This window comes from Lithobates pipiens, unplaced genomic scaffold (genome assembly GCF_037356315.1).
Source record: "Lithobates pipiens isolate NorthernLeopardFrog02 unplaced genomic scaffold, aLitPip1_a1.2 Scaffold_18, whole genome shotgun sequence".
In the NCBI taxonomy this organism is placed as follows: domain Eukaryota; kingdom Metazoa; phylum Chordata; class Amphibia; order Anura; family Ranidae; genus Lithobates; species Lithobates pipiens.
The window spans coordinates 610,337,287-610,362,697 of NW_027507758.1; the positions used below are offsets into that span (position 1 = coordinate 610,337,287).

The following is a 25,411-nucleotide window of genomic DNA, read 5'->3' on the forward strand; positions in this document are numbered from 1 at the left end:
AGCCGTCGGCTCCTGACTCTATTTATACCCTTGCTGCCCGTGACGTCACGTGTAACGGTCCATTAGTTCACAGCTGTACGTAATCCGTCACGTGATTGTAGCTAATCCCGAGTCACGTATTTTCTTCCCGCTATCTTTCCTATATATATATATATATATATATATATATATATATTTTTTTTTATTATTATATATTCTATATATTGTGCTTTTTTCGTCATTTCTATTCATAATTAATAAGCTATTAATATTTAATATGTGAATGTTTAATATGTATTCCTGTTTTTTAATGATTTTGTTGCCTCCGTCTACGATAACATGGCTCCTCTACTGCGGACAGGAATTATCAGCTAGAGAAATCCCGGTGTTCTGTAAAAACCTGTTCCCACATCAGATAACGTGCGATCCTTGGATGAGAAAGGAGACGCCGAAAGTCTCCGAAGAGGAACAGCTGATTAGTATTTATGAGCTGCGGCTGCGCAATACTTGTTAGAGTCTGTCAGGCTGTCGAATAGTATAAGATGGAACTGCGCATGCGCCGAACGGATCAGCCGTTGCATCAGGTTGTCAGCACTAGCTGGCTGAACTGCAGATGGACGGCGCGGGGTGAAGAGTGCCTATGTGTTTACCTGGATTCCCCGTCCACATCGGATATCATGCCGATTGCTTATGAATCACTGTCACATACAAGGAGCTTCCGGAGCGTGAGTGTCTGCAATTCTTTTTTTATTAGCAAAAACAATTCTTTACATTGACTACTTCAGTGCCAGAAGATTTTACCCCCTTAATGACCGGGCTATTTTTTGCGATACAGCACCGCGTCACTTTAACGGACAATTGCGCGGTCGTTATGACACTGTACCCAAACTAAATTTGTGTCACTTTTTTTTTTTTTCAACAAATAGAGATTTATTTTGGTGTTATTTGATCATCTCTGTGGTTTTTATTTTTTGCGCCAGAAGCAAAAAATCTACACTTTAACCACTTAACCACTTCAGCTCCGGACCAATAAACACCTTAAGGACCAGAGGTCTTTTTCCAATTTCGCACTGCGCTGCTTTAACTGGTAATTGCGCGGTCATGCAATATTGCACCCAAATGAAATTTGCGTCCTTTTCTTCCCACAAATAGAGCTTTCTTTTGATGGTATTTGATTGCTTCTGCGATTTTTTTTTTTTTTTTTGCGATATAAATGGAAAAAGAGCGAAAATTTGGGAAAAAAAAAGATATTTTCTTCTTTTTGTTATAAGAAAAATCGAATAAACTAAATTTTAGTCATACATTGAGGGCAAAATGTATTCAGCCACATGTCTTTAGTAAAAAAAATGTCAATAAGCGTATATTTTTTGGTTTGCGCAAAAGTTATAGAGTCTACAAACTAGAGTACATTTTCTGGAATTTACACAGCTTTTAATTTATGACTGCCGATCTCATTTCTTGAGGTGCTAAAATGGCAGGGCAGTACAAATCCCCCCCAAATGACCCAATTTTGGAAAGTAGACACCCCAAGGAAATTGCTGATGGGTATGTTGAGCCCATTGAATATTTATTTTTTTTGTCCTAAGGGATTGAATAATGACAAAAAAAAAAAAAAAAATTTTTTTACAAAAAGTTGTCACTAAATGATATATTGCTCACACATGCCATAGTTATATGTGGAATTGCACCCTAAAATATATTCCGCTACTTCTCCCGAGTATGGGGATATCACATGTGTGGGACTTTTTGGGAGTCTAGTCGCGCACGGCACCCCGAAAACCAATCACCACCTTCAGGATTTCTAAGGGTGCAAATTTTTGATTTAACTCCTCACTACCTATCACAGTTTCGAAGGCCATAAAATGCCAAAATAGCACAAAACCCCCAAAATGACCCCATTTTGGAAAGTAGACACCCCAAGCTATTTACTGAGAGGCATGTTGAGTCCATGGAATATTTTATATTTTGCCAAAAGTTGCGGGAAGATTACAAACTTTTTTTTTTTGCACAAAGTTGTCACTAAATGATATATTGCTCACACATGCTATGGGCAGAAGTCAAATTACACCCCAAAATAAATTCTGCTGCTTCTCCCGAGTACGGGGATACCACATGTGGGGGACTTTTTGGGAGCCTAGCCACGTACGGGACCCCGAAAACCAAGCACTGCCTTCCGGATTTAAATATAAAATGCTACCAAAAAACCTGTTAGCGATCGCAGGGATCAGGCCTGACTCTGCGATCGCTGCAGTTATGTGTTTAGTGTTTTGTAAGTGACAGTGATCGATCGATACTGCACTTGGGTGGGCTGGGCAGAGGGGCAAAACGCAGGTGCTAGCAGGTATCTGGGCTGATCCCGCTAACAATGCGTTTTTTTGGAACCCTAAACTGCTGGGGACGCTAGTATAGATCTGATCAGATATTGATCTGTTCAGATTCTATAGCACTACGGGAGGTGTATGCTTTGCGTGTGGGTGTTAGCGGTACTGGCACTAACCTAGCGCTGCCTGGGGCGACGCAGACCCTGACCCTAAAACCTAATTGATATCACCCGCCGGGTGATCAGGGGGTTAAACCTTTATTGGGTAATAAATGGTGGGTGCCCTGATGCTATAAAAAACAAACTAACCAGAGTCACCCGTAACACTTATACGGTGATCAGTGGTGAAAGGGTTAACTAGGGGCAATCAGGGGGTTCAAATTTTTATTAGGTAGTATATGGGGGTCCCTGGCGCTATATAAAAACCTGACGGGGAACCTAAATAACTAACTGGCTAACCAGCGTCACCAGTGACACTTATACTGTGATCGCTGGTGAAAGGGGGTGAAAGGGTTAACTAGCAGAAATCAGGGGGTTAAAACCATTATTGGGTAGTATATCGGGGTACCTAGCGCTATAAAAACCTGGCGGTGAACCTAAAAAAATAACTAGCTACCTAGCGACACTAGCGACACTGATGCAGCGTTCAGAAAAATTATCGCTTAGTGACACTGGCAAAAGGGGGTGAAAGGGTTAACTAGCGGCAATCAGGGGGTTAAAACCATTATTGGGTAGTATATCAGGGTACCTAGCGCTATAAAAACCTGGCGGTGAACCTAAAAAAAATAACTAGCTACCTAGCGACACATGCAGCGATCAGAAAAATGATCGCTTAGTGACACTGGCAAAAGGGGGTGAAAGGGTTAACTCTAGGGGCAATCAGGGGGTTAAATCTTTATTGGGGGGTGATAGGGGGCTACCCTGGACCTAACACTAACTGTCCTGACAGTTTTTACTGTCACAACTGACACTGAATGCATTGATCAGTAAAGAAATGATCAATGCAATCAGTGACACTGTGACTGGGGGGGGGGGGGGGGCGGGGGGATCGGGGGGCGATCGGGGGGGGGTTTGTGTGCCTGTGTGTACCTACATGTCAGTGTAGTGTTGGTGCACACTTACTTTTAGTCTTCTCCTCGTAGTCCGGTCAAAAAGACCGCCCCGAGGAGAATGACATCACTTCCTCCTTCCTGTGTAAACAATACACAGTGGGAGGAAGCTTCTCATTGGCCAGGAGCGATCCAGAGGGGGTGGCCGAAAACGAACGGCCATCCCCTCATCACGGAGCGCTCCTGGAGGGAACCGGACCGTCGTATCCAACGGGAGGGGGTCCGATCGGACCCCACCCGCTGGAAGGCAATCACGTACATCTACGTGATTGTGCCTGCCTGTGCCATTGTGCTGACGTACATTGGCAATACGGCGGTCCTGAAGTGGTTAAGGACCGCCGTATTGCCATTGTACGTCATCGCAATGGCACAGGCAGACACAAGCACGTACATGTACATGCCTGCCTTCCAGCGGGGTGGGGGTCGGATCGGACCCCCTCCCGCTGGATACGGTGGTCCGGTTCGCTTCAGGAGCGATCCGGGATGAGGGGATGCCGTGGTTTCTGGCCATCCCCTCTCGATCGCTCCTGGCGAATGAGAATCTTCCTCCCACTGTGTATTGTATACACAGGCAGGGAGGAAGTGATGTTCATTCTCCTCGGGGCGGTCTTTTGACCGGACTACGAGGAGAAGACAAAGTAAGTGTGCGCCAACACTACACTGACATGTAGGCACACACAGGCACACGGTTCACCGCCAGGTTTTTATAGCGCTAGGTACCCCGATATACTACCCAATAATGCTTTTAACCCCTGATTGCCCCTAGTTAACCCTTTCACCCCTTTTGCCAGTGTCACTAAGCGATCATTTTTCTGATTGCTGCATTAGTGTCGCTAGGTAGCTAGTTTTTTTTTTAGGTTCACCGCCAGGTTTTTATAGCGATAGGGACCCCAATATACTACCCCAATAATGGTTTTAACCCCCTGATTGCCCCTAGTTAACCTTTCACCCCCTTTTGCCAGTGTCACTAAGCGATCGTTTTCTGATCGCTGCATTAGTGTCACTAGTGCCGCTAGGTAGCTAGTTATTTTTTTAGGTTCACCGCCAGGTTTTTATAGCGCTAGGTACCCCGATATACTACCCAATAATGGTTTTAACCCCCTGATTGCCCCTAGTTAACCCTTTCACCCCCTTTTGCCAGTGTCCCTAAGCGATCGTTTTTCTGATCGCTGCATTAGTGTCACTAGTGCCGCTAGGTAGCTAGTTATTTTTTTAGGTTCACCGCCAGGTTTTTATAGCGTTAGGTACCCCCATATACTACCCAATAATGGTTTTAACCCCCTGATTGCCCCTAGTTAACCCTTTCACCAGCGATCACAGTATAAGTGTCACTGGTAACGCTGGTTAGCCAGTTAGTTATTTAGGTTCCCCGTCAGGTTTTTATATAGCACCAGGGACCCCCATATACTACCTAATAAAAATTTGAACCCCTGATTGCCCCTAGTTAACCCTTTCACCAGTGATCATCGTATAAGTGTTACGGGTGACTCTGGTTAGTTTGCTTTTTATAGCATCAGGGCACCCACCATTTATTACCCAATAAAGGTTTAACCCCCTGATCACCCGGCGGGTGATATCAATTAGGTTTTAGAGTCAGGGTCTGCGTCGCCACAGGCAGCGCTAGGTTAGTGCCAGTACCGCTAACACCCACGCACAAAGCATACACCTCCCATAGTGGTATAGTATCTGAACAGATCAATATCTGATCTGATCAGATCTATACTAGCGTCCCCAGCAGTTTAGGGTTCCAAAAAAACGCATTGTTAGCGGGATCAGCCCAGATACCTGCTAGCACCTGCGTTTTGCCCCTCCGCCCACACCCAAGTGCAGTATCAATCGATCACTGTCACTTACAAAACACTAAACACATAATTGCAGCGATCGCAGAGTCAGGCTTGATCCCTGCGATCGCTAACAGTTTGTTTGGTAGCATTTTATATTTAAATCCGGAAGGCAGTGCTTGGTTTTCGGGGTCCCGTACGTGGCTAGGCTCCCAAAAAGTCCCTCACATGTGGTATCCCCGTACTCGGGATAAGCAGTAGAATTTATTTTGGGGTGTAATTTGACTTATGCCCATAGTATGTGTGAGCAATATATCATTTAGTGACAACTTTGTGCAAAAAAAAAAATTGTAAAATTCCTGCAACTTGTGGCAAAATATAAAATATTTCATGGACTCAACATGCCTCTCAGTAAATAGCTTGGGGTGTCTACTTTCCAAAATGGGGTCATTTGGGGGGGGGGGGTTTGTGCTATTTTGGCATTTTATGGCCTTCGAAACTGTGATGGGTAGTGAGGAGTGAAATCAAAAATTTGCACCCTTAGAAACCCTGAAGGCAGTGATTGGTTTTCTGGTTGCCGTACGCAGGTAGACTCCCAAAAAGTCCCACATATGTGGTATCCCCGTACTCAGGAGAAGCAGCAGAATATATTTTGGGGTGCAATTCCACATATAACTATGGCATGTGTGAGCAATATATCATTTAGTGACAACTTTTTGTAAACTTTTTTTTTTGTGTCATTATTCAATCACTTGGGACAAAAAAAATATTCAATGGGCTCAACATGCCTCTCCACTACTTCCTTGGGGTGTTTACTTTCCGAAATGGGGTCATTTGGGGGGGGGGGGGTTGTGTTATTTTGGCATTTTATGGCCTTCGAAACTGTGATAGGTAGTGAGGAGTGAAATCAAAAATTTGCACCCTTAGAAATCCTGAAGGCAGTGATTGGTTTTCGGGGTGCCGTACGCAGCTAGACTCCCAAAAAGTCCCACATATGTGGTATCCCCGTACTCAGGAGAAGCAGCAGAATATATTTTGGGGTGCAATTCCACATATAACTATGGCATGTGTGAGCAATATATCATTTAGTGACAACTTTTTGTAAACTTTTTTTTTTGTGTCATTATTCAATCACTTGGGACAAAAAAAAGTATTCAATGGGCTCAACATGCCTCTCCACAACTTCTTTGGGGTGTCTACTTTCCAAAATGGGGTCATTTGGGGGGGGGGGGGTTGTACTGCCCTGCCATTTTAGCACCTCAAGAAATGAGATAGGCAGTCGTAAATTAAAAGCTGTGTAAATTCCAGAAAATGTACTCTAGTTTGTAGACGCTATAACTTTTGCGCAAACGAATAAATATACGCTTATTGACATTTTTTTTACTAAAGACATGTGGCTGAATAAATTTTGCCCTAAATGTTTGACTAAAATTGAGTTTATTCGATTTTTCTTATAACAAAAAGTAGAAAATATAATTTTTTCTCAAAATTTTCGGTCTTTTTCCATTTATATCGCAAAAAATAAAAATCGCAGAGGCAATCAAATACCTTCAAAAGAAAGCTCTATTTGTGGGAAGAAAAGGACGCAAATTTCGTTTGGGTACAACATTGCATGACCGCGCAATTACCAGTTAAAGCAGTGCAGTGCGAAATTGTAAAAAGACCTCTGGTCCTTAGGCTGTTTATTGGTCCAGGGCTGAAGTGGTTAAAAAAAATAAAAAAATAATGTTTTTTACTTTTTCCTGTAATAAATATCACCAAAAGTGTTTTTAAAAAACAAATTTCTTCATCAGTTTAGGTCAATATATATTCTACATGTTTTTGGTAAACAAAAACGCATTAAGTGTATATTGATTGGTTTGCACAAAAGTTATAGCGTCTACAAACTATGGGAAAGATTTATGGCATTTTTATTATTTATTAATTTTTTTTTTTTTACTATTACTGGCAGTAATCTGCGATTTTTTTTTTTTTTTTTTTTTTTTTCTTTGGCAGTATTGCGACAGACAGATCGGAACACTTTTGCCACTATTTTGGGACCAGTGACATTTATACAGCGATCAGTGCTATAAATATGCACTAATTACTGTGCAAATGTCACTGGCGGGGAATGGCTTAAATGTGTGTTCCCTCAGTGTGTTCAAACTGTATAGTGGTGTTACTGACTGGGGGAGGAGACATCATTCCTACTCCAGGATTAAGTATGCTACATACCCTAAGTCTGGAAAGGAGTACTGGGGTTGTAGGCACAGTCTGGCCACTGCAGCGGCCTGACACTTTTCATCCTTTTTTATTTATTTTTGTGCTCTAGCTTTGAGTGTGCTACATACCCTAAGTTTGAAATAGAGTACTGGGGTTTGTACGCACAGCCTGGCCAACACAGCAGCTTGATACTTGTCATCCTTTTATTTATTTTTTTGGTCTGGGACTGACTGTGCTACATACCCTAAGTCTGGAAAGGAGTACTGGTGTTATATACACTGCCTGGTCACCGCAGCAACCTGACACTTGTCATCCTTTTTTTTTGTGGTCTAGGTTTGAATGTGCTACATACCCTAAATCTGGAAAGGAGTACTGAGCTTGTACGCACTGCCTGGCCACCGCAGCGGCTTCACACTTAGTTTTTTTTGGTCTAGGATTGAGTGTGCTACATGACCTAGATCTGCAAAGGAGTACTGGGGTTGTACGCACAGCCTGGCCAACGCAGCGGCTTGACACTTGTCATCCTTTTATTTATTTTTTGGTCTAGGACTGAGTGTACTACATACCCTAAGTCTGGAAAGGAGTACTGGGGTTGTACGCACTGCCTGGCCACCATAGCGGCTTCACACTTTTCATCCTTTTTTATTTATTTTTGTGGTCTAGGTTTGAGTGTGCTACATACCCTAAGTCTGGAAAGGAGTACTTGGGTTTTTACGCACTGCCTGGCCAACACAGCAGCTTCACACTTGTCATCCTTTTTTTATTTTTCTACTCCAGGATTGAGTGTACTACCTAACCTAAGTCTGGAAAGGAGTCCTGGGGTTGTAGGCACTGCCCGGCCACCGCAGCAGCTTGACACTTGTCATCCTTTTATTTATTTTTTGGTCTAGGACTGAGTGTACTACATACCCTAAGTCTGGAAAGGAGTACTGGGCTTGTACGCACTGCCTGGCCACCACAGCGGCTTGACACTTGTCATCCATTTTTTTTCTTTCTCTACTCCAGGATTGAGTGTGCTACTTACCCTAAGTCTGGAAAGGAGTACTGGGGTTGTACGCACAGCCTGGCCACCGCAGCGGCTTGACACTTGTCATCCTTTTTTAAAATCTTTTTTATTTATTTTTTTGAGTCTAGGATTGAGTGTGCTACTTACCCTAAGTCTGGAAAGGAGTACTGGGGTTGTACACACTGCCTGGCCACCACAGCGGCTTGAAACTTGTCATCCTTTTATTTATTTTTTTGGTCTAGGACTGAGTGTGCTACATACCCTAAGTCTGGAAAGGAGTACTGGGGTTTTTACGCACTGTCTGGCCACCACAGCAGCTTGATACTTGTCATCCTATTTTCTTTTTCTACTCCAGGATTGAGAGTGCTACATACCCTAAGTCTGGAAAGGAATACTGGGCTTGTACGCACTGCCTGGCCACCTCAGCGGCTTGACACTTGTCATCCGTTTTTCTTTTTCTTTCTCTACTCCAGGATTGAGTGTGCTACATACCCTAAGTCTGGAAATGAGTACTGGGGTTGTAGGCACAGCCTGGCCACTGCAGCGGCCTGACACTTTTCATCCTTTTTTATTTATTTTGTGGTCTAGCTTTGAGTGTGCTACATACCCTAAGTTTGGAATAGAGTACTGGGGTTTGTACGCACAGCCTGGCCAACACAGCAGCTTGATACTTGTCATACTTTTATTTATTTTTTTGGTCTGGGACTGACTGTGCTACATACCCTAAGTCTGGAAAGGAGTACTGGGGTTGTACACACTGCCTGGTCACCGCAGCAACCTGACACTTGTCATCCTTTTTTTGTGGTCTAGGTTTGAATGTGCTACATACCCTAAATCTGGAAAGGAGTACTGGGGTTTTTCCGCACACTGCCTGGCCACCACAGCAGCTTGACACTTGTCATCCTTTTTTCTTTTTCTACTCCAGGATTGAGTGTTCTACTTACCCTAAGTCTGGAAAGGAGTTCTGGGGTTGTACACACGGCCTGGCCACCGTATCAACTTGACACTTGTCATCCTTTTTTTCTTTTTCTTTCTGTGCTCCAGGATTGAGTATGCTACATACCCTAAATCTGGAAAGGAGTACTGGGGTTGTACACACTGCCTGGCCACCGCAGCAACCTGGCACTTGTCATCCTTTTTTTTGTGGTCTAGGTTTGAGTGTGCTACATACCCTAAGTCTGCAGAGGAGTTCTGGGGTTGTAGGCACTGCCTGGCCACTGCAGCGGCTTGACACTTTTTTCATCCTTTTTTATTTATTTTTGTGGTCTAGGTTTGAGTGTGCTACATACCCTAAGTCTGGAAAGGAGTACTGGGGTTTTTACGCACTGCCTGGCCAACACAGCAGCTTGACACTTGTCATCCTTTTTTTCTTTTTCGACTCCAGGATTGAGTGTGCTACTTACCCTAAGTCTGGAAAGGAGTACTGGGGTTGTATGCACTGCCTGGCCACCACAGCAGCTTGACACTCTTTTTTGTTTTGTTTTTTTGGTCTAGGATTGAGTGTGCTACATACCCTAAGTCTGGAAAGGAGTCCTGGGGTTTTAGGCACTGCCTGGCCACCACAGCGGCTTGACACTTGTCATCCTTTTTTCTTTCTCTACTCCAGGATTGAGAGTTCTACATACCCTAAGTCTGGAAAGGAGTACTGGGATTGTACGCACTGCCTGGCCACCGCAGCGGCTTGACACTTGTCATCCTTTTTTCTTTCTCTACTCCAGGATTGAGTGTACTACTTACCCTAAGTCTGGAAAGGAGTACTGGGGTTGTACACACTGCCTGGCCACCACAGCAACCTGACACTTGTCATCCTTTTTTTTGTGGTCTAGGTTTGAATGTGCTACATACCCTAAGTCTGGAAAGGAGTACTGGGGTTGTACGCACTGCTTGGCCACCGCAGCGGCTTGACACTCTTTTTTTTTTTTTTTTTTTTTGTTTTTTTTTTTTTTTTGTTTTTTGGTCTAGGATTGAGTGTGCTACATAACCTAGATCTGGAAAGGAGTACTGGGATTGTACGCACAGCTTGGCCACCGCAGCGGCTTGACACTTGTCATCTTTTTTTCTTTTTCTTTCTCTACTCCAGGATTGAGTGTGCTACTTACCCTAAGTCTGGAAAGGAGCACTGGGGTTGTAGGCACAGCCTTACCACTGCAGCAGCTTGACACTCTTTTTTTTGTTTTTTTTGGTCTAGGATTGAGTGTGCTACATACCCTAAGTCTGGAAAGGAGCACTGGGATTGTAGGCACTGCCTGGCCACCGCAGCGGTTCGCAACTTGTCATCCTTTTATTTATTTTTTGGTCTAGGACTGAGTGTACTATATACCCTAAGTCTGGAAAGGAGTTCTGGGGTTGTACGCACTGCCTGGCCACCACAGTGGCTTCACACTTTTCATACTTTTTTATTTATTTTTGTGGTCTAGGTTTGAGTGTGCTACATACCCTAAGTCTGGAAAGGAGTACTGGGGTTTTTACGCACTGCCTGGCCAACACAGCAGCTTGACGCTTGTCATCCTTTTTTTCTTTTTCTACTCCAGGATTGAGTGTGCTACTTACCCTAAGTCTGGAAAGGAGTACTGGGGTTGTAGGCACTGCCTGGCCACCGCAGCGGCTTGACACTTGTCATCTTTTATTTTTTATTTGGTGTAGGATTGAGTGTGCTACATACACCAAGTCTGGAAAGGAGTACTGGAGTTGTACACACGGCCTGGCCACCATAGCGGCTTGACACTTGTCATCTTTTATTTTTATTTTTTTTATTTTTCTTTGGTGTAGGATTGAGTGTGCTACATACCCCAAGTCTGGAAAGGAGTACTGGGGTTGTACGCATGGCCTTGCCACCGCAGCAGCTTGACACTTGGTTGACAATGTTGTCACATGAAAAGATGGAATAAAATTTTTACATAAATGTGAGGGGTGTACTCCTTTTTGATATATATGGTTAGAGACTGCCGACCTGGTACAGGAGATGGTCAGAGACTGCCGAACTGGTACAGGAGATGGTCAGAGACTGCCGACCTGGTACAGGAGATGGTCAGAGACTGCCGACCTGGTACAGGAGATGGTCAGAGACTGCCGACCTTGTACAGGAGATGATCAGAGGCTCCTGGGCCAGAGGATGGGCACCACCAGGTCCCTAGGGGCCTTTACAGTACACTCTAATCAGATGCTTTTGATGGTCACTCAGCAAGGATCCTATAGGTAGAACACTGCAGAGCCCCCTCCCAATCCTCCCTAGTGGCTCCTCTGTGAGCCTAGCATGGCTGCAGGGAATCAAGAATGTACCTTGAAGTCCTCAGAGTATTTCTGGGTTCCAAGTTGTAAAATCATGACCCCAGAAGCCATGTGCTTTGTCTACCTTATACCTACTGGCTGTATGAAGCAGAGGAGGCATTGCAATCTACTAGACCCGGATGCCTCTATAAAGAGTACCTGTTGATCCATACAGTGGATTGTCAGCCCACTTGTGAGAGTAATGAAAATAAAACTTATTTCCTGCAGACTGCTGCTATGGCTTTATAACAGGCACTGCTTGAGTGAAGAGTTGCACCATTTACTTGCCCCCTTTGTGAATGAATAGTAGTACAAGGTCTCTGAATGGCATAGTGGCAAGACTGCGGAGATCCTGTCATTCATTTGCTCCTCCCTAATTCATTCCTTAGGCCCCGTTCACACCTGTCCAGTTTTAGGTGCGGTGCTTGTTGAATCCTTCATACGCTTACATAAAATGAATGTCATTTAGGCCTTTTTCACATGGGCTTCAGCATGTATAAGAGCACTGTGCACAGCAAGCAATGCGTTTGCAGAGCTTTCAGCAAGCTAAAGTACCTTTCAACTCCAGTTTGTAAATGTTGAACACAGATCCTAATGGCAGAGCTTATTGTTGCTTTACCCACTTTAATACTGGACACTTTCACCCCTTTCCTGCCCAGGCCAATTTCTTACTTTCAGAGCTGTCACACTTTGAATGACAATCGTCATGAGACAGACAGAGCTTTCTTTTGGTGGTAATTTACCTCTGTTATAAAATTTTGCAAATAAGTACTATTTTTATTTTGATGAGGCAGGGCTGTTGTGCGGCAGATGAGGAGGCGGCGCTGTTGTGCGGCAGATGAGGAGGCGGCGCTGTTGTGCGGCAGATGAGGAGGCGGCGCTGTTGTGCGGCAGATGAGGAGGCGGCGCTGTTGTGCGGCAGATGAGGAGGCGGCGCTGGTGTGCGGCAGATGAGGTGGCAGTGATAGTGTTGCACTGATGGACACAGCACATCTTTAAAAAAAAAATGGGACTTTAAGATTATGTAAAACCCCCAAGCATGATATATTTTCTGAAAGCAAACACCCTAGGGAACAAAATAGTGGTAGTTCCAGTTCTAATTTGTCACACAATATTACTGCAAATGTCTAGGGAAAAAAAATGTCACAAAAAAAAAATCCACAATAAAAGTTCATTTTGGGGGGCTACAAAAACAAAAAATTACCCCATTTTTTGTTATTTAATGTGATTGTAGCAGTATTAGTGCAATTATGACAGAGAAAATTGAGTGCTGTCTGTGATACTTTTTTTATTTGCACTAACATACAATTTTTCAGGACAAGCTTTGGGGGTATGTCCCCTTCTTCAAGGTCCAAGCAGTACTGATTTACAAATTTTGAAGCAGAATGTAAAAAAACAAACACAAAACACCTCTCTGAGAGAAAGGAGAGAACAAAAAACACAACTCAATGGTAATAAAGATAACAGCATAGTTGGTGAGATAAGACAGAGGGAGAGCTATGGAATGGAGGTGAGGGGGGTGCTAGTCACTGAGGGGGTCGTAAAACTTTAGTATAATGGGTAAGGAAACCTATATCTAAATCTAAATTCAGGCCATTATTTTTTGAGTCAAAAAGAATTATCATTCTTAGTTCAAATGTTTTCCTTTCCTGGATAGTTCTGAAATTCCCTTTAAGAACTAAAACATTGAGGTCTTCTATAGCGTGGTCTGGTTGTGAAAAGTGATGTCCCATCCTTGATGGTATGTCTGTGTAAATTCATCCTCGCTTGCAACTTCTGTCCTCTTTCACCAACATAAGATTCTTTGCTGCACCTTTTGCATTGGATGATTCCATAACTCTCCCTCTGTCTTTTCTCACTAACTATGCTGTTATCTTTATTGCCATTGATTTTATATGTGTGTTTTTAGTTTTTTTATCTCCTTTCCCTCAGAGATGTGTGTTTTTTTTTTTTTTTTTTTTTTTACATTCTGCTTCAAAATTGTAAATCAGTACTGCTTGGACCTTGAAGAAGGGGACATACCTCGAAAGCTTGTCCTGAAAAATTGTATGTTAGTGCAAATAAAAAAAGTATCACAGACAGTACTCAATTTTCTCTGTCAATTTTTGGTAAAATATAAAAGCTGAGGTTGCACCGAGTAAATGAATACCTAACATGTCAAACCTTAAACATGTCAGTGTTTTTCCTTTCCTCTCTCCTCTTTTGATGTCCTTTCTCCTAACCTACTGTCCACAGCTATTTCTTTCTACTCTTATTACTTCAGATATAAGGAAAACTAAGGGAGGAGACTCATGGAATAGCACTGCATTTTCTCACCACGCATACAAACACATTCCCATAGGGTAAGAGAGTGCATACTATGCCTAGTAGAACTATATATTAAGATGATCTGTTGTACTATAAACTGCAAATCAATTTAATCCCTTCCTGTCCAGACCAATTTTCAGCTTTGAGCGCTCTCACAGTTTGAATGGCAATTACTCAGTCATGCAACACTGCACCCATATGAAACGTGTGTCCTTTTTTCCACACAAATAGAGCTTTCTTTTAGTGGTATTTAATCACTAGTGGGTTTTTAATTTTTTGTGCTATAAATAAAAAAACTTACATTTTGTAAAAAAAAAAAAAAAAGCCTTTTTCTTTGTTTTTGTCATAATTTTGCTAATTAGTAATTTTTCTTCATACATTTTGGCCAACATTTATACTGCTACATATCTTTGGTAAAAAATAACCCAAATTAGTGTATATTTGGTCTTTGTGAAAGTTATAGAGTCTACAATCTATGGTGCCAATCACTGAAAATTGATCATATCTGATCAGGCCTTCGGTACATCAGGTGTATCTCATTTCTTGAGACACTAACAAGTCAGGAAAGTACAAATACCCCCCAAATGACCCCTTTTTAGAAAGTAGACATTCCAAGGTATTAAAGTGGTTTTCCGGCCAAAATGTGACTTTTTAAATAAAAATAACCTATCATACACAAGCTTAAAGCATTCTAGTAAAGTTAGTCTGTAATCAAAGGTCCGTTTTGTTAGGTTATTACAGCATTTTGTAACTTTATAAACTTTCAGCAGACCGTGGCCATCTTAGGTGTGGGCATCTGAAGCCAGACTGTATTTCTTCCTGGATCTCAGCCTTGCAAATCTCGCACATGCTCATTGCTGCACAAGCGGTGAAATAGGTTTCAGGTCGGGTTTCCATAGCAACTGCAGTGCCAGAGGAAGTTGCCGCCCCTTAGCTATGCAAACCCCTCCTCGCCTCCTCCTTCCAGGAACCAGGAAATATACTGCATTTATAACAACAGACACCAGCAGCAAAAGGTAAGAGGCTTAAAAATATACTAATTGTAAACGAAATCATTTGCTTCTGTGCAGATATATCTACATAACAAGAGATATATATCTTGTTATGTGTGTGTGTATATATCTATATCTCTTGTTATACACACACATATATATATAGTTATATACGTGTGTGTGTGTGTGTGTGTGTTTTTTCTCTCTCTCTCTCTCTCTCTCTCTCTCTCTCTCTCTCTCTCTCTCTCGCTATATATATATATATATATATATAATATGTGTGTGTGTGTATATGTATATCTACACCCAGCGGCTACTTTTTTTTCTGTACAGCTTTTCATAAAAAAAAATAATAATAATCGCAGCAACAAAATTAATATATGCATTGTTCGATCGCCACTTTGCTCGCCCATTGCTGCCTGCCAGTCCCGCACTTACCCCATCCATGTCATGGCTACGGTGGCTTACCCCTGCATCTCTCCCGAGTCCTGCCGTTTGCTTATTATCACGGCCAATCGGGTCTTAGGTAGGACTCCCACCCAGTTGTGTCTCAGGACCCTTTTCCCATGATCGACCAAGAGGAAATTAGTGTCACAATAACGAGTTTAAATTTGCTAATGTCACACAAGTGGGTGGGCTTTGAGCACGGTGCTCTCTGCGCCATGGTCACCCTTTCTTGAAGCCTATTAGAGCCTTTGGGCTCTAATCAAATGCTTACAAAAATAAACAACCCCACGTTGTAATCCATGCATCCATCAACCTGCCTGTAGATATAGGAGCATGGATATGGGGGTGTGGTGCGTGTGTCTCCATTATGGACCATTTGTTATGTGTGTGTTAAAATCCCTACTTCATATGTGAGTTCAGAGTTTTTAATGGTACAGATTTTAGAAAGGCAACATTTACTCAAATAACCACTATTTACAACTAAGGTATGCAGAATACCATCTCTTTATGCTCAACACATTGAAACTCCAAGCAGATGGGCTACAGCAGCAGAAAACCACACTGGGTGCCACTCCAGTCATCTAAGTACATGATGATATTGAGGCTACAATTGTCACAGATTCCCCAAATTTGGTCAATAGAAGATTAAAAAATGTTGACTGGTCCGATGAGTCTCATTTTCTGTTGTAACATTCAGATGGTAGGGTTTTAAATTTGCATTAAAAAAAATGAAAGCATGAATCAATCCATCCTGCCTTGTATCACCGGTTCAGGCTGGTGGTGGGGGTGTAATCAGGGCTGGTGCAAGAATTTTTGACACCCTAGGCGAAACCTCATTTTGCCGCCCCCCCCCCCCCCCCCCCCATTGGCTCTGCCCATGGCTCTACTGCCTTTGCAATATGTGAACCGCCTGACCATTACACACACACACTGACCCACCTACCTGACACATACACTGACCTACCTGACCATTACACACACACACACACTGACCCACCTACCAGGCACATACACTGACCTACCTGACCATTACACACACACACTGACCCACCTACCAGACACATACACTGACCTACCTATTACACATACACTGACCCACCTACCTGACACACACACACACACACACACACTGACCTACCTGACCATTACACACAAACACACACTGACCCACCTACCTGACACATACACTGACCTACCTACCTGTCACATACACTGACCTACCTACTTGACCATTACACACACTGACCCACCAACCTGACATACATTGACCTACCTGACCATTACACATACACTGACCCACCTACCTGACACACACACATACACTGACCTACCTGACCATTACACACACACACTGACCCACCTACCTGACCATTACACATACACTGACCTACCCACCTGACCATTACACATACAATGACCCACCTACCTGACCATTAAACACACACACTGAACCACCTATGTGACCATTACACACACACACACTGACCTACCTACCTGACCATTACAAACACACACACACATACTGACCTACTTAGCTGACTTCTTATTTCCTGCACTACTCACCCCCCCCCCCCCCCAGATTGCTGTAGATAGTGAGGATCCTCCCTCCTCCTTACCTCTGCTTCATCGACCATTACATCCGAGGCTCTCAACACTGGGCGGTGTTGCTCTGGTGTCCCCGCTGGCCGGGAGGTCGGCTAACAGATGCTGCACCTCTCAATGCTCTGATCTCCACCGAGCCCTGCCCCTCCTCCACACACACACACACACACACACACACACACACTGCTGTGAGACATTGGGGGATTGGAGGCATACAGAGGTTGTGGCTGCGCCCTGGGGAGTAGTACGCCCTAGGCGACTGCCTACTCCGCCTAGTGGTAGCACCAGCCCTGGGTGTAATGGTGGGGGGGATATTTTCCTTGCCACACTTTGGACCCCTTAGTACCAATTGAGTATTATTTAAACACCACGGCCTACCTGAGTATTGTTGCTGACCATGTCCATCCCTTTATGGCTGCAGTGTTCTCATCTTCTGATGTCTCCTTCCAGTTCTGCACTCAAAACGGTGCTGTGAAAGCTGTACATAGTAAAGTGTCCGGTATGTATGTATTTATATATACCTATACACAAACACTTTTTGTTTCATTATATGTGCGTTACTATACATATTATGTGTGTACATATATACATTTTTTCTTTACTAACTATACAAAATATAATTTTAGTTATTTCTCATTTAACCTAATTTATAATTTTTTGTGATCTAATAATATTTTTTTTATTCTTACATCTAACAGATCTTACTGATAAAAAATAATGGTAAGTTACTTTTTAAATTTCAAAAACAAACTTACAATGTTTATAATGTAAAAGTTACATGTCTGTACTTCGTATTGTAGTCATGCATGAGCTCGTTTGGCTGGGCTTCTCCCATTTTCAGCTGGTCTGAAGTCCGCTCTCTGCTGACATCACACAGATCAGTCCAGGCACCGTGTCATCCCGACTCTGGAAGTCTGGATGCGCCAGGTGCTTGGACTGCGAGCCATCTCAGTGGAGAGCCGCTGAGTGACAGGCAGCAGCTCTCCGATTGGCTCGGTTCTCACGGATCCCCATTGGCGATGTTTGATTGCTCTATTCTCAGTGCAAGGCGCCGGTGGACAGATGCAGCATCGGTCGCATGCTGCATCCACCTTGGTAAGTATAACGTACAAAAAAAAAACACCACAATTCTCTTTTAATGTTTTTTTTCAGTGTGTGCCAAAAAATAAATGTAAAATCCACAGCTACAAATACAGTAGCTGGTGACTTTTAATCTATGGACACTTACCTGTCCAGTGAGGCTGCAATGTCTTTTCAGATCAGCTGTTGGTAGCTGCCGCCACCATGACCAGTATCAGAAAGTGGCATTGAATCCATTGGGATTCATGGTCATATCCCTAATGTGCATGCGCAAATCATGATGCACTCTCCAAATGTCATGGGGGCAAAGAAGGAGGGAGGTTCTAACGTTTGACGTACCAAACCTCGCCTATGACAGATGGAAGTGGAAACATGTACCTGTCAAAAACAGTTGTGGGAAGGCAGATAAGGGTAGCTATAACTCCAATTGGAGCCTTGCAACTTCACAGCTAGTTTGCCAATGTGCATGCTTGAACCGTGTTGCGCTTTGACAATGGAAATGTTGCATGTAAAGGAGGAAGGGGGAGACAAACCTATTGGACAGACCATTTCTCGTACCAGTGTTTTTTTTTTTTTTTTTTATATCTCTTTTATTTTAAAGTTTAATACAATACATTTCATAAATAAATTATACAGATTATCAATCTTACCAACACATGTATAGCTTAAACTGCTATGTTTACCATTCCATTTATCTATAACTTAACATTACCCTCCCTAACCCAGAAGGAAGAAAAAAAGAAAAGAGAAAGAAAAAAAAATACAAAAAAGTATAGGACCCCCCTCCATCTCCCCTTCTCTCACACCACACTTTCTCAATCCTCATTACCCTCTAGCATCAAACAATATCTCTCCATTTTCATAAATGTAAACCATTGCTGCAATGTCTTCTGAAATTTTCCCCTAGTTTCCTCCATCGTGTGTATTGATTCTTCTATTAATCTCATCCGCTCAATCCTCCTAACCCATTCCTTTACTGTTGGAACCTGTTGGGTTTTCCAGTGGCATGGGATCAAGGCTTTTGCTGCATTCAGCAAGTATGGGGTTAGTGTTTGTTTATATTGTGCCACCCCTTTCTCTGTATTGTGGAACAGGCATGTCCATGGGAGCTTTTCGATCCTATCCCCAGTTATCACAGATATTATTTCTATTATTTTATCCCAATAAGTTGTTATTTTAGGGCAGTCCCACCAAAGATGTTTGAAAGTCCCCGGTACCGTACAACCCCTCCAGCAGTTAGTCAGGCCGTCTCCTCTGATTTTCTGTACCCTTTGGGGAGTCATGTACCACCTTGCTAATACCTTGTAGGACATTTCTATCGTTTGTACGTCTTTTGGTAATAGGTGTGTCATTTTAATTATTTTGTCCCTATGCTCGTCATTTCTTATTGGACCTAACTCCCTTTCCCATTTCTCAAGATAAATCGGGTACCCATGATCCGCCTCCCGTCTCAATATTTTATATATTTTGGATATCCTTCTCTCTAGGCTCTGCGGTGATCGTAGCAATTTCTCCAAACGTCTGAGTTGTGTTATACCTCGTAGTGGCTTTGGTAAGCCTTGTGTAAAATGTAAAATTTGCGTGTGTCTCCATTTATCTAGTGGTTTGTGCCCCCATTCCTGTGAAATCTCCCTATAAGTGCATATGCTATTTCCCTTCATCACATCTTGCAGTGTTATTTCCTCCCTCTTTGCCCACCGGCTGAAATATAAGCGCGCATCCTTCCCAGGTGGGAAATAATTTGTGTCTAAAAGAGACATTAGTGGAGAATTATGGCTCCACGCATGTCTCTTATTTATTTTGTCCCAAATTTTTAATGTATTTTTTGTTAAAGTGCTCGTGTTTACTCCTAAATCTCGAAACTGGGGTGGTATCCATATCATCTTGCCTGTGTCTGTCCTACTCAGTGTGGTTTCTAACTCCACCCAGCTCTTCTCTTTCTTATTGTGGAGCCAGTCCGCTAATCTAGAAATTGCTATTGCTTCGTAATATTTTTTAAATTTTGGCAGTGCAACTCCTCCCCTATCTTTAGCTTTCACCAAAGTGCTATACGCAATACGTGTGTTTTTACGCCCCCCAGATAAACCTCACCACTACAGATTTTAGTTTACTGAAATAACTTGAGGGAAGGGGTACTGGTACCATCTGAAATGTGTAGATTGCCATTGGCAGTATAAACATTTTAATTGCGTTTATCTTGCCCAACCAAGTAAGTGTTTTGTATTGTATACTGTTCAGCTGGTCTTTGATTTTATTGAGAAGGGGCAAATAGTTGGCTTCATAGAGATTGGTCGTTTGAGCTGTCAATTTTATGCCCAAATAACTCAGCTCTCTCTTACACCACTTTAACGGCAGGTGGGCTGTAATGGCTCTCTGTTCTACTTCTGTTAAATTCAGATTCAAGATCTCTGACTTAGACATATTTATTTTAAAATTCGATAACCTCCCATACTGCTCTAATTCCTTGAGGAGTGTCGGGATGGTTGTTCTTGGGGGGGTTATGTAAAGTAATACATCATCTGCATATGCCGATGCTTTGTATTCTCTCTCTCTCTCTCACCCGAATGCCCTGAATGTCTGGATTCCTCTGGATTGCCACCAGGAGGGGCTCCAAAGTAATTACAAACAAGAGTGGTGAGAGTGGGCATCCCTGCCTCATCCCGTTGAATAATTCCAAGGGAGCCGTTTACTCTGATTCTTGCCGTCGGGTGAGTGTATAGCGACCTGATCCATCCCATCATCTTCTCCCCTAACCCCAGGTGCTTCAATGTCTCATACATAAACTCCCAATCCACTCTATCAAAAGCCTTTTCGGCGTCTACCGACATAAGTACTGTCGGGATACCCGTCCTGGTGGCTTCCTGGATCAAGAATATAGACTTTAGGGCATTGTCTCTCCCCTCTCGTCCTCGGACAAACCCGACCTGATCTGTATGTAGCCATTTTGGTAGAAGTAATTTCAATCTATCAGCTAAAACTTTTGGAAAGATCTTTATATCGGTGTTTAGTAACGAGATGGGGCGGTAGCTTTCCTGAGCTGCTGGATCCTTACCCTCTTTCAATAATAAAGTGATATTGGCGAGAAGAGCCTCCTCACGGAAGCTCTCCCTGACTCCCACTGCATTAAAATATTCACAGAGCTTAGGGGCTAGATACTCCTGGAACTTTTTATAGTACAAAATACAGTATCCATCGGGACCTGGACTTCCCCCCCTGGGCTATGCTCTTGATTACTCTTATGACTTCTTCTGTTGATATGGGGGCCTCCAGTGCCTCCATATCCTCCTTTTCCCCCCTGGGGAAGTCCAGGCTCCGAAGGTACCTCCCTATTATTTCTCTCTTTTTTACTATTTCTCCGCCTCTGGGGTTTATGTTATAGAGGGTGCTATAGTAAGCGTGAACATTTTCTGCGATTTCCGGGGTGGCAAATCGCATCTCCCCCCCCCCTCTATCTCATTGGGATGTAAGTCCTGTTTTTATATGCCTTCACTGTTCTTGCCATCCATTTGCCTGGCTTATTTCCCCACTGATATCTATCCTTATTTATTTTATTAAATGCTGACTTCATTTCTTGTTTCTAGGCATTCCTCTAGCTCTCTTTTTTTTTCCATCAAGTCCTGTCTTTCCCTGAGCCCCTTAGGTCTAGTTTTTTGCTCTAATTCCTGAATCTCTCTATAGAGCTGAGCTTTCTTTTTCCCCCCTCTCCTTTTTCCCAGCTCCAATTCCGATCATGTTCCCCCTTATGACTGCTTTGTGTGTTTCCCAGAGTATCGTTCTCGTACCAATGTTGACTGTGAAGTGTGGTCAAGGAAGCAAGACAGTTAATTCGTTGGCTTGATTTTAAAAGCCCTCATTTTATTGGCGTAGGTATCTAAGGGATGGGGTAGGTGAGAATACAGGAAGGAGGGCATTGGATGGGGGGGGGGGGTTATTTTCTAAAGGCATTCCTGTAGGCATTACAAGTGCAATCTCTAAGTGTGTGTCCATAAAGAATTTTAAAATTGACAATGCTCTTGATAAGTAGAAAATATCTTTTAATGTAAATTTTTTTTTATTAAAGCAGGGTGCAATACTGCCTCAGATTGAAGTTGAAACCCCCTCTGTTAGCAACTACATGGGAGAGTGTAAGCATTATTAGAAATAGCTTGAGGTATCATGAAGTGTCACATGTGTAATTATAAAATTAAATTAAAAAAAAGAACCATGATGAATTACTACCAAATATTATTTATTTAAATAAAAATCAAAAACATCTTTCTTTAACTAGATGCTGACCGCCGACCGTCAAATGACGGCCAGGCGGCGCACCTATTGTGGCGGGAGGCTGTCATATGACGGCCTCCCGTTTAAACAGGGAATGCGCACGCATCAGACTACCCGAGTACCTATCACCAGGCAATCAGACTACCCGAGTACCTATCACCAGGCCATCAGAGTACCCGAGTACCTATCACCAGGCCATCAGAGTACCCGAGTACCTATCACCAGGCCATCAGAGTACCCGAGTACCTGTCACCAGGCCATCAGAGTACCCGAGTACCTGTCACCAGGCCATCAGAGTACCCGAGTACCTGTCACCAGGCCATCAGAGTACCCGAGTACCTGTCACCAGGCCATCAGAGTACCCGAGTACCTGTCACCAGGCCATCAGAGTACCCGAGTACCTGTCACCAGGCCATCAGAGTACCCGAGTACCTGTCACCAGGCCATCAGAGTACCCGAGTACCTGTCACCAGGCCATCAGAGTACCCGAGTACCTGTCACCAGGCCATCAGAGTACCCGAGTACCTGTCACCAGGCCATCAGAGTACCCGAGTACCTGTCACCAGGCCATCAGAGTACCCGAGTACCTGTCACCAGGCCATCAGAGTACCCGAGTACCTGTCACCAGGCCATCAGAGTACCCGAGTACCTGTCACCAGGCCATCAGAGTACCCGAGTACCTGTCACCAGGCCATCAGAGTACCCGAGTACCTGTCACCAGGCCATCAGAGTACCCGAGTACCTGTCACCAGGCCATCAGAGTACCCGAGTACCTGTCACCAGGCCATCAGAGTACCCGAGTACTTGTCACCAGGCCATCAGAGTACCCGAGTACCTATTTGCAGCCCATGTCTCATAGAATATACGTTGGGGTGTTTGCTTTCCAAAATGGGGTCATTTTGTGGGTAGTTTCACTGTCCTGCTGCTCCAGGACCTTCAAAAGTGTGATAGGTAGGAATGAAATGAGATGTGTCATTTATGCTCCTAGAACGCCTGAACATACTTCTTCAATGTTCGGCCTCTCTATGTGGCCAGGCTGTGTAAAAGTCCTACACATGTGGTATCGCCATACTCGGGAAGAGTAGCAGAATGTATTTTGGGGTGTAATTTTTGCTATATACATGCTATGTGTTAGAAATAGCTTATAAATTGACAATTTTGTGTAAAAAAAAATGCGTTTTAATTTTTTTCCACATATTCCAAAAACTTCTGGAAAATAATTAACCATTCAAAAGACTCATTATGCCTCACAGATTATACGTTGGGGTGTTTGCTTTCCAAAATGGGGTAATTTTATGGGAAATTCCATTGTCCTGGTACTCCAGGGACTTCAAAAGTGTAATAGGTGGTTGAGAAATGAGATGCATAATTTTTGCTCGTAGAACGTCTGAAGGTACTACATCAATGTTGGTGCTCTGTATGTGGCCAGGCTGTGTAAAAGTCTCACACATGTGGTATCGCCGTACTCGGGAAGAGTAGCGGAATGTATTTTGGGGTGTAATTTGTTGTATGCATATGCCGTGTGTGAGAAATAACCTGATAATATGACAATTTAGTAAAAAAAAAAAAAAAAATCTTCATTTTGCAAAGAATTGTGGGAAAAAATGACAACTTGCAAAAACTCACCATGCTACTTACTTAATACCTTGGGATGTCTACTTTGTAAAAAGGGGTCATTTGGGGGGTATTTGTACTTTCCTGACTTGTTAGTGTCTCAAGAAATGAGACTCACCTGATGTACTGAAGGCCTGATCAGAAGTGATCAATTTTCAGTGATTGGCACCATAGTTTGTAGACTCTATAACTTTCACAAAGACCAAATAATATATACTAATGTGGGTTATTTTTACCAAAGATATGTAGCAGTATAAATTTTGGCCAAAATTTATGAAGAAAAATTACTAATTAGCAATAGTTTATGACAGAAACGAAGAAAAAGGCATTTTTTTTCACAAAATTTACGTCTTATTTTATTTATAGCACAAAAAATAAAAAACCCACTAGTGATTAAATACCACTAAAAGAAAGCTCTATTTGTGTGGAAAAAAGGACGCAAGTTTCATATGGATACAGTGTTGGATGACTGAGTAATTGTCATTCAAACTGTGAGAGCGCTGAAAGCTGAAAATTGGTCTGGTCAGGAAGGGGGTGTAACTGCACTGTATTGAGGTGGTTAAATACATTTTTGCCAAACAAGAATAAATATTAAACTGAAAATTCGTAATAAAATTAATTTTATTTATTAACCTATAAGTGCTCATGCACACGGACGTTTTAAAAAACTGGCTGCAAAGCTAGCTCCGATGCCTGGAAAAATCGTCGTTAAAAACAAGATTTTTACCGCGTTTTGCATTGGCATTTTTGTGCGCTTTTTAGCGTTAGCGTTAAGTAGCGTTTTTTAAGAAACACATCTCTTGGCTATAGCACTCAGAAAACAAAGAAAATATGCTGCGCGTTTATGTGCGTTTTTGCGCGTTTGTGCGCGTTTTTGCGCGTTTTCCCGCGATTCGCGTTTTTACAGCTCTAGCTCCACGCCACGGAACGCACTGGTCCTGGGTTTTTTTTACAGCTTAAAAACGTCTATGCCATTTGCAGCTCAAAAACGCTTAGGTGGGCATGAAGCCATAGACTAACATGGACAGCCATTTTTAAGCTGCAAAAAAAAGCTCAAAAAAGTGGCTGTAAAAACGTCCGTGTGCATGAGGCCTAAAGCATAAATAGGTAAAGAAAATATTTTTTGGTTTATGCTACAGAGACAAATGTTGCTTGAGGAACTATGGTCACAATATACAGAGCCAGAAAAGATCCAGCGTTTCCATGTAATCCATTACAAAAGATTTTCATGCTGCAATCAAAAGAAACTAAAGAGGAAGGTGAAACAGAACATCTTGGGAATAGGAAATGGTGCAAGTGCAGAAAATGCATTCCAATGCAATATCCAATATTACTGATAATCTATAAAAAAAAAAAAAAAAGTGATGTGTTGGCAGTGTATATAGGAATCGGTCTCCTCTCTTGTCTTCCAGTATCAAAGGTATAAATTCTTCAACCATTGG

The 25,411-nt window shown here is 42.8% G+C and overlaps 1 long non-coding RNA gene across 5 annotated transcripts; it reads left to right on the plus strand.

Moving 5' to 3' along the window:
* The first annotated feature begins 446 nt into the window (after positions 1-446).
* LOC143990345 (uncharacterized) lies at positions 447-25,411 on the plus strand. Of its 5 annotated transcripts, XR_013277271.1 has the most exons (6): positions 447-704; positions 14,739-14,987; positions 17,434-17,511; positions 17,711-17,732; positions 19,580-19,644; positions 25,109-25,411. It is a non-coding gene; the product is annotated as an uncharacterized LOC143990345 (long non-coding RNA). The 5 variants fall into 5 exon arrangements; XR_013277270.1 differs by lacking the exon at positions 19,580-19,644 and having other exon boundaries at positions 450-704; XR_013277274.1 differs by lacking the exon at positions 17,434-17,511 and having other exon boundaries at positions 450-704.